Raw genomic sequence first — 8,714 nt, forward strand, 5'->3', positions numbered from 1 at the left:
ATGAACACTAACCTGTTGATGCTACGTACTGATGTGGCTGATTGCTAGTACTGTAAAGCAATGAGTCGCATGTCAACACAAGCACCGAAGTCAACATTACCTTCCTTCAATTGGGCCAACTGGCGGTGAATCGAGGAAGTACAGAACATACTGACCAAACTAAAATGAGCTATAACATGGAAATTAAGCGTTTCCGGACACATGTCCACATAACATCTTTTCTTTATTTGTGTGTGAGGAGTGTTTCCTGAAAGTTTGGCCGTACCTTTTTGTAACACACTGTATACTGGCGCTATCCGAAACCGGACACGAGGCAACTGCGGTGCGCGACGGGCCATAGATGAGAGGGGTGAACGACGACTGCAGAGATGTGTAAGGGCGGATATAAGTGCAACTGGCCGCCCAGATGCAGAGGGCCTAGCAACAGTGCCTGGCTCATGCATGCATGCCCACTGCTGTTCGACGGGGACAAAGGATGTAAGTTAAACTCAATCATCGCAACTGGATGTTCACTGAGTGTCGATAGGAGGCCTCTTCAGGTGAATCACATTTTACGCTCCATCGGACAGATTGCCGTTGGCGTATGAGGCGTGAAATGTTTGAAAGCAAACATTCTGCATGCTTTACTGTCTGTGGAATGTTTAAGAGGCATTCCCCTGGTGATTTCGTTATTCTGCAAGGCATAATGCATCACCACAAGTACGCATCTATCCTTGGGGACCATGTCTACGCCTAGATGCACTTTGTTTCTCCTCGGCACGATGACATCTACTAGCAGGACATTGCAATGTGTTACACAGCCAGCCGTGTACGGGCATGGATCGCAGAGCACCATGATCAGTTTACCGTACTCTCCTGTCCACCAGACTCCCTGGACTTAAACCCAGTTGAGTATCTGTGGGATCACCTCGAGCGGGCTGTTCACGCCATGGATCCTCAGCCGAGAAACCTACCGTAGCTGGCCAAGGTAGTGGAGTTGGCATGGCTCCACATCCATCCACTACCTCATCGACAGTCTCCCTTCACGTATCGCGCTGCAGGGGGAGTTTTTTTTTCAGGCTCTTGACAGTTGATCACATTAATGTGATTGGATAGTGTTCAAATGGCTCTGAGCACTATGGAACTCAACTTCTGAGGTCATCAGTCCCCTAGAACTTAGAACTACTTAAACCTAACTAACCTAAGGACATCACACACATCCATGCCCGAGGCAGGATTCGAACCTGCAACCGTAGCAGTTGCGCGGTTCCAGACTGAAGCTCCTAGAACCGCTCGGCCACTCCGGCCAGCTGGATAGTGTAGTTATAGTTAATAAAAAGCAGTAAATTCACTAAAATTATGAGGATTAATAGCGCCTAAAATAATTAATACACAACACCTTAAGAAAAACCGAACTATTCGGTTGAGCAAGCACTGCTTAATGCGACTATGTAACTACGTGTAACTATTTTATTTCAATCACAAGTCACAATTAACTAACGTACCTAAGAAAGGCGGTTACTGCTAATTACACATTTTTTGTAGATAGCCAAACCGTCAGCCTAGGATAGTTTTACTGCAAAATCATAAAGCCGACAAACTGCACGGACGGATTCGTGACTCGAAATGGAGGGAGACAGGTCCTATGAACATGTGTCGAGAAGTGGATATCCTACGTGCAACGCCAAAAAATCGGCCCAGAACGGAATACAGAGCTGCATCTCATTCACGTCACAACAGATGTTCAAAGTGGTCTCCATGGGACGCAGGGCATGCATTCACACTTCGTGTCATGATTTCAGACGCTCTCTCTCCAAATAGCGTCACAGGCATTATGAACACGATGTTGAAGGGTCTACACATTAGGAACCGGATCAGCATACACAACGCCTTTAAGATGCCTCCAAAGGTAAAAATTCAGGCAATTTAAGTCCAGTGATCTACCAAGGAATGCTACTGGGCCTCCGCATCCTATCCAATGTTCGGGGAAGATGCTGTTGAGATGTCGGAGAACTTGATGCGGAAATGGGGTGGTACACTGTCATGCAGAAACCACATAGCCCGTCGTACTGCCAAAGGCACATTCTCAATCAGCCCAGGCAGAGTATTCCACAGGAAGTCCAGGTACGTTCCAGTGTCGAAGTGGTGCAGAATAATAACCGGTCCAAGTGTGTGGCCGCCAAAAATCCCTGCCCACACACTGATGCTGAAGCGATGCTGAAGAGACACCTCAACTATTGCGAGCCGGTTGTTTTAACCACACGGATCAGGATTATGCTGATTGATGATACCAGTTCTAGTAAAACTTGCTTCGTTGGTAAAGAGGACTGATGACAGAAATCCCGTAACTGTGATAATGTTGTGAAAAAACCATCGACAAAGTCCTTCCCGGGGAGGGAAATCCGCTGCTGATAATCCTTGCACTCGCTGCAAGTGACAGGAATAGTATTGGTTGTCATGCACGATACACATAATCGTAGTTTGGGTGACACCATGTTGGGGTGCTCTTGCTTGGAGTTTGTACAAGAGATTGTCTCAATATCCTGTAGAGCCTGGTGCCCCAAATCCGGTGTAGGCACAGTCCGCAGCATCCCTGCACGTTCGCCTGTCTGAACAGTAGAAATGGCATATATATCCGCAGGTAACAAGGCAAGATGAGATACTAAATGAAGAAGTATGGATGTGAGTCAGGATGACGTCCTCAGTAACAAAAGCTATGGAGACTAGAGCACACAAACGCCCAAAAAGGGCCTTAAATGTTGTGTAATGTGGTTTGTGTCTGTGAGGGAACTTATTTTGGTATAGCCTCTCGACCGTTTCCATCTGCTACTGAAACACCATCTCTGCTTTCTCCCGACATGAACGCCGGACCATACTGCTGCTTGCAGTATGCTGCGTCAGTCACACAGCCTGCAACACGCAAAGAACACAAGGCACGTGGTCAGGGGAACTTTCATTCGTCAGCACCATCTACCGTAACAACGATGTATTTTCAGGCGCATGTTCGTAGCACTTCTTTTCCACCATTTTCGATCCTGCTCTTTATCGGTTTCATTAATGCTCACCCTGTATAGTTCGTGTGATAGTCTGCGTGGCATGTAACCGCACAATTTGGCGATAGAACATTTTCGATAGATTTTTAATGGTTGGAAATATTTGCGCGGCTGCTTTCGTGATTCTTACAACATTTCACCAAGCTGCTGGTTGAGAAGCTTGACTTTTCCTTCGTGGTCGCTTACGACAGGTTCGTGCTTAGGAAAAATCGACCGCAGTCGATACCTGTAGAATTCAGTGGGCTGCAATGCCGAACTTAGTTTGATAATCATTCTTGAAGAACTCTGAATCTATTTCTAAATTCGTTGTGCAGTTTTAGTTCAGCAGTTGACACTCCTGTAAAATCAGTGATGGAAGACGGTTTTTTCGCCTATAGATCGGCTTGAACATTGAGTTTAGACAAGATTCCATGCATTTCACTACTTTCTGAGAGCTGCAGTCTGGCTGTGAATAAACCGAATTATTCATCTAAAGCACAAGCGTTGGCTACAGTTATCGGCAATCTCCTGCCGCTTTCCAAGACTGTGTATTGAACTTCATCTAAAATTGAAAAGTATAGCTCTGACATATGGTCACCAATTAGACAAAGCCACAACACTTCGACAACGAGACAACACAGCTCGGAGTGAGTGGGAGGTCGCAATGTCACCACGAAATTTTCATCTAAATGCCTGAAGCTGGTAGCATTCGGGTGTATTATTGAAACCTAGCCATAATTACGTTCAACGCTGTAGAGGTGTCTATGCGAGGCACCTTATGTTCACATCTTGACTAATGAGTCAGGCCAGTGGAATCCCCTGCTCAGTGCACGGGTTGCTGCTCCGAGACAGAGGCAGACAGACGCACGGGACTCTGGCCGATGAACCTGGCAGCAGCTCTGTATACAGGCGGACGCTTAACAACGCGTAATTGCTTTCCACTCCCTTGTGAAATTAGTTTCCTATTCTCAGCCAATTTCGCACTCCATTCGAGGGGGCTCCTACAAAAGGATTATTGAGAAGAGTTGGCTGGCTTATTGAGGGAAGCTCAGTTCCATTAGCGAGGAGCAGCAACTCGCTGTTTGACTACCGAAGCGTTCTCATCTATGATACAGGTAATTCTCTGATAGGGTCATACTTACTACAGAACGAGCAACATTCTCTTACCGCCGGTCTTAACACACACAAAAATCTAGTCAAATCTGTCTTTGCTGCGGTATTTACTCATTTTACGTCCCTGGGACCGTGAAAAAGCTAAGACTACTGAATGAAGAGCATAAGATCACAATGCAAGGAATTTATGAAACTATTTTACGGTAAAAAGGACTTACTGGAAACAAAAGAAAATGGTGTAGTTAGCAGATTCAGGAAGGACCATACTGTGTTTGCGGTATTGCGGTGGTACAACAATTGTAGCAGAACGTAAGATAAATTGTAGCAGTTTAAAGGTATATGTCCTGGAGGTAAACGTTCGAAAGAAAATGTGAAAACTATGGTTGATATGGTAATGCAATAAAAAAGGTATTTACGACGCAGAACCATAGAAAAAAAGTATGGCAACTGGAAACGAATTTTTTTTAAATGAAGGAAGTAGTATTTCCTATGGATGCTTGGATAAACAGTCAAAAAATGTTAAGGGAACGTCAGTTTAGACTTCTATGGTGGTGAAACGTGTATACCGTGAAGACTCTAAAAGTAGTATTCACATATCTTCGGAACGTGGCTCTGGGTGAAGGTAGAAGGACTGAAAATCCATTGGAAAATAAGGAATGAGGAAGTATTACAAAGGGCATATCTGGAAAGGCAATTCATGGAGGCGAAAGTAGAAAAAAATTTGGTAAGAGATTCGACAAGCCTGTATAGTAAAGAAAGCTTTAGAATAATCTGTGAATGTGGCTAGTTACAGGTTCCATTGATCATTTGAACGATTATTATATCAAAATGATGTGGAACGAGTCAGTTTACAAGTGACTGTAGTTAACATTAAGGAACACATTAGCAGTTTATTGTTGCTCATGCAACTACAGTTCAAAACAAGTTTTTGTACTGTCTATAAGTTTTTAGGTAGAAATTCGTCAACGGAATAGAAGGAGTTGTCCAGCAGAAATGATTTCAAATTACGTTTAGAACTTGCTTTGCTACCTGTCGGATATTTTGTATTATTGGAAAAATGATCAAAAAATTTTATGGTGAGTATTGAACTACTGTTTAAGCCATTGACAGCTTTAACAATAGACAATAAAGGTCTTCCCCCCCCCCCCCCCCCCGTTGTGTTGCAGGCATGTACATCACTGTTCTTCTCAAATAGTGGTAGATTGTTAATGAAGAATTTCTTTAACGAAAATGTCTATAGAGATGGCACAATTAAAATGCCTAGCTCCTGGCAGAAGTGCCTACACGACGTTCGGGGGTGAACACCATACATTACTCTTACCGCTTGCTTTTGTGCAATCAATACCTTCTTTCTAAGTGATGAGTTACCCCAGAAAATTATCCCGTATGACATTACTGAATACAAATATGCAAAAATGTCAAGCGGTTGATACGGTTGTTTCCAAGATTAGTAATTGTACACCCAGAAATTTGGAGCATAATACCCCACTTATTGACTTCTGCTCATGTGCTACATCAGTTGTGTGTATTACTCTGTTGTATAGAACTGAATGTAGTGTAACCTTTTTCAAATTTTAGGGGGAGCCCATTTTCCGAGAACCACTTATTAATCTATGGAAAATATCATTTATTAACCCTTCTATTGCCTTCTCTGTAAAGAGTTGAACAGATACTGGTTAACAGGACAAGTTCAAAAATGGTTCAAATGGCTCTGAGCACTATGGGACTTAACTTCTAAGGTCATCAGTCCCCTAAAACTTGGAACTACTTAAATCTAACTAACCTAAGGACATCACACACATCCATACCCGGGGCAGGATTCGTACCTGCGACCGTAGCGGTCGCGCGGTTCCAGACTGAAGCGCCTAGAACCGCTCGGCCACTCCGGCCGGCAAGACAAGTTCATTATGGTACAGAATCCTAGAGCAGACAAGATAATGTGATAAATTACGCTTGCTGTTAATGATCGGCTTCTAAGGCAGAGTTGGTGATAATGGTAATAAGACCACAGAAGATACAGAGTTACAATCACACTAAGTTTACCACCACAATTATTGACAGAAACAGTGTCCACTACAAAGAAGTTTTTCTTGTTTTTTTTTTTCTTTCCTAGACACTTTGACACTAATATTGTGGTTTTTGATAGCATAACCCCATTACTGAGGCACAAATAAATAACTGCCGATACCTCTCACAACAGTTCATGGTACTTTTTCTCAAGTACATGTCACTCTGCAAAAATAATCCGGCTGTTCCCGGCCATGGCCGGCCGGAGTGGCCATGAGGTTCTAGGCGCTACAGTCCGGAACCGAGCGACCGCTACGGCCGCAGGTTCGAATCCTGCCTCGGGCATGGATGTGGGTGATGTCCTTAGGTTAGTTAGGTTTAATTAGTTCTAAGCTCTAGGCGACTGATGACCTCAGAAGTTAAGTCGCATAGTGCTCAGAGCCATTTGAACCATTTTTTTTTCCCCCGGCCATGTTATCAGTTTATCAGTTTAAGCCATCTGAGACTCTTCAGGACAACAGGCTCCTCACCTTTGCGTTATCTACTATTAAAAGCACACTTCAAGTTACTAGAGAACAGCTTGAAGAAGTCGATAGTAATAAAATCGACGAACGGTGTCAGGGGATGAGGCGATATCGTGCGGTCCCTTCGTCGCCCTGTCCCAGGGCTTCGCTGGGCGACGGCACAGCGGTAGGCCCGGCGCTTAGCGCACCCCGGGCTCGTCCATTAACGCCGGCTTTTGCACCCGAGCTGCTCTCGTTTCAAGGAGCTCCTAAGTTTTCCTCACAAGACATCGCACTCCATTTCATTCCTCCCGCGGGAGGCACATAGTCGGCGCTATGGAGAGGCAAACGTGAACCCTCCACTTGGCAGCTAGGCATTCTGACCGTTAATCTAGGGAGACGGGCGAATTTTGCGAAACTGAATTAGGGGATTATGAGTAAAGGAATTTGCATTTACCAGGAGAGCCAGCCGAAACTTTCTAACTTTTATAGTTTTAGATTATTTGGTATAAGCGTAGTCGTTGGGACAAGTGTAGTAGTGGGAATGAAGAGAAAACAAGATTAAAAATGAACCGAACGACACGAAATAACTATCACGAATTTATAGTTCATCCTTGAATATACATTTCCATGTGTCCAAAAAATGTTTTGCATTCGGAGTGTTCGTCTCGACTTGTAGGACGAGCAGAGGTAATGGAGTGTCAGTAGTGCCACATAACCTATAACCTTAACTCCACAAACTGTTTCAGGTACAGTAAGCACGTTAGGCCGTCGTAGCAATAGGAAGGCAAGAATGACAAACATATTTATCTTTTCGGAAAGCGTATTTGTTTAGAAAAGTCACCTTGTTCGATGGGCAGAGATAATAGTCTACCGCAACGGTCACGATTATTATCTATGACAAAGCTGTATAAAACTATCCAGGTAATGAATGCTTTAAAGCATATAAATGGTATTCGTAATAAGGTCATCAGAGAAGGGAGTCTCTTATTCGTGATTAATAAGTTAGCATTTTCAAAATATAGGTATGAAGCTGGGCATCTATGATGCCCTTTTGCCTCTGTTAATTACAAGTCTCTTTTTCCACAGACAGTAAGTTTTAGAGCAAAATCGGTATGCAATCTCAGAATCCGGATAAAAAAAAACTTTGTAACGATGCCTCATTTATCTCTGTGCGGTTAGTATGTGTTGAGAAAAAGGATATTGACTTGAGAAATAATGTGTATGGTGATCGTACGCTATCTGTCAATATTTGCAACCCCATCGTTATTTAACGAGGCCCAACGGCGTTCCCGCAGTGGTAATACAGGTTCCCGTCAGATCACCGAAGTTAAGGGCGGTCGGGCTTGGCTGACAGTTTGATGGGTCAGCGCCCAGATCTGTTGGCAAGCGGGGAGCACTCAGCCCTGGTGAGGCCAATTGAAGAGTTATTTGACTGAGGAGAAGCAGCACCGGTCACGAAAACTGACAATGGCCGAGAGAGCGGTGTGCTGACCACATTCCTCTCAGTGACCGCATCCGGTGACGCCTAAGAGTTGAGGATGACATGGCGGCCGGACGGTGCCGTAGGACCTTCAAGGCCTGTTTGGATGGTGTTCGCTTATTTATTTATAGGAAGCTGTGAAAATTCGCTTTTGCGTTATGTTGTAAAGTCCTAAATCATAAAATTGTGACCGTGCAGTCTTCGCCACGTGGTTAGTTATTATTTAAGGTGATACGGAGAAATAGTAGAATATCGCCCGAATTATTTAAATGTAATTACTGTGGTTTTTTTTAAAAAACACAGGCGGATGATGCCATTTCAAATGTCTCTGAGCACTATGGGACTTGACTGCTGAGATCATCAGTCCTCTAGAACTGAGAACCACTTAAACCTAACTAACCTAAGGACATCACACACATCCATGCCCGAGGCAGGATTCGAACCTGCGACCGTAGTGGTTGCGCGGATCCGGACTGTAGCGCCTAGAACCGCTCGGCTACTACGGCCGGCGATGCCATTTCACTTTTACTGTTACGAAAGTTTAATCAAGAATTCCCGACACAAATATGAATTTAAAGTATTTCATACATAGTTTTG

Source organism: Schistocerca piceifrons, chromosome 1, assembly GCF_021461385.2.
Source record: "Schistocerca piceifrons isolate TAMUIC-IGC-003096 chromosome 1, iqSchPice1.1, whole genome shotgun sequence".
Taxonomy (NCBI): domain Eukaryota; kingdom Metazoa; phylum Arthropoda; class Insecta; order Orthoptera; family Acrididae; genus Schistocerca; species Schistocerca piceifrons.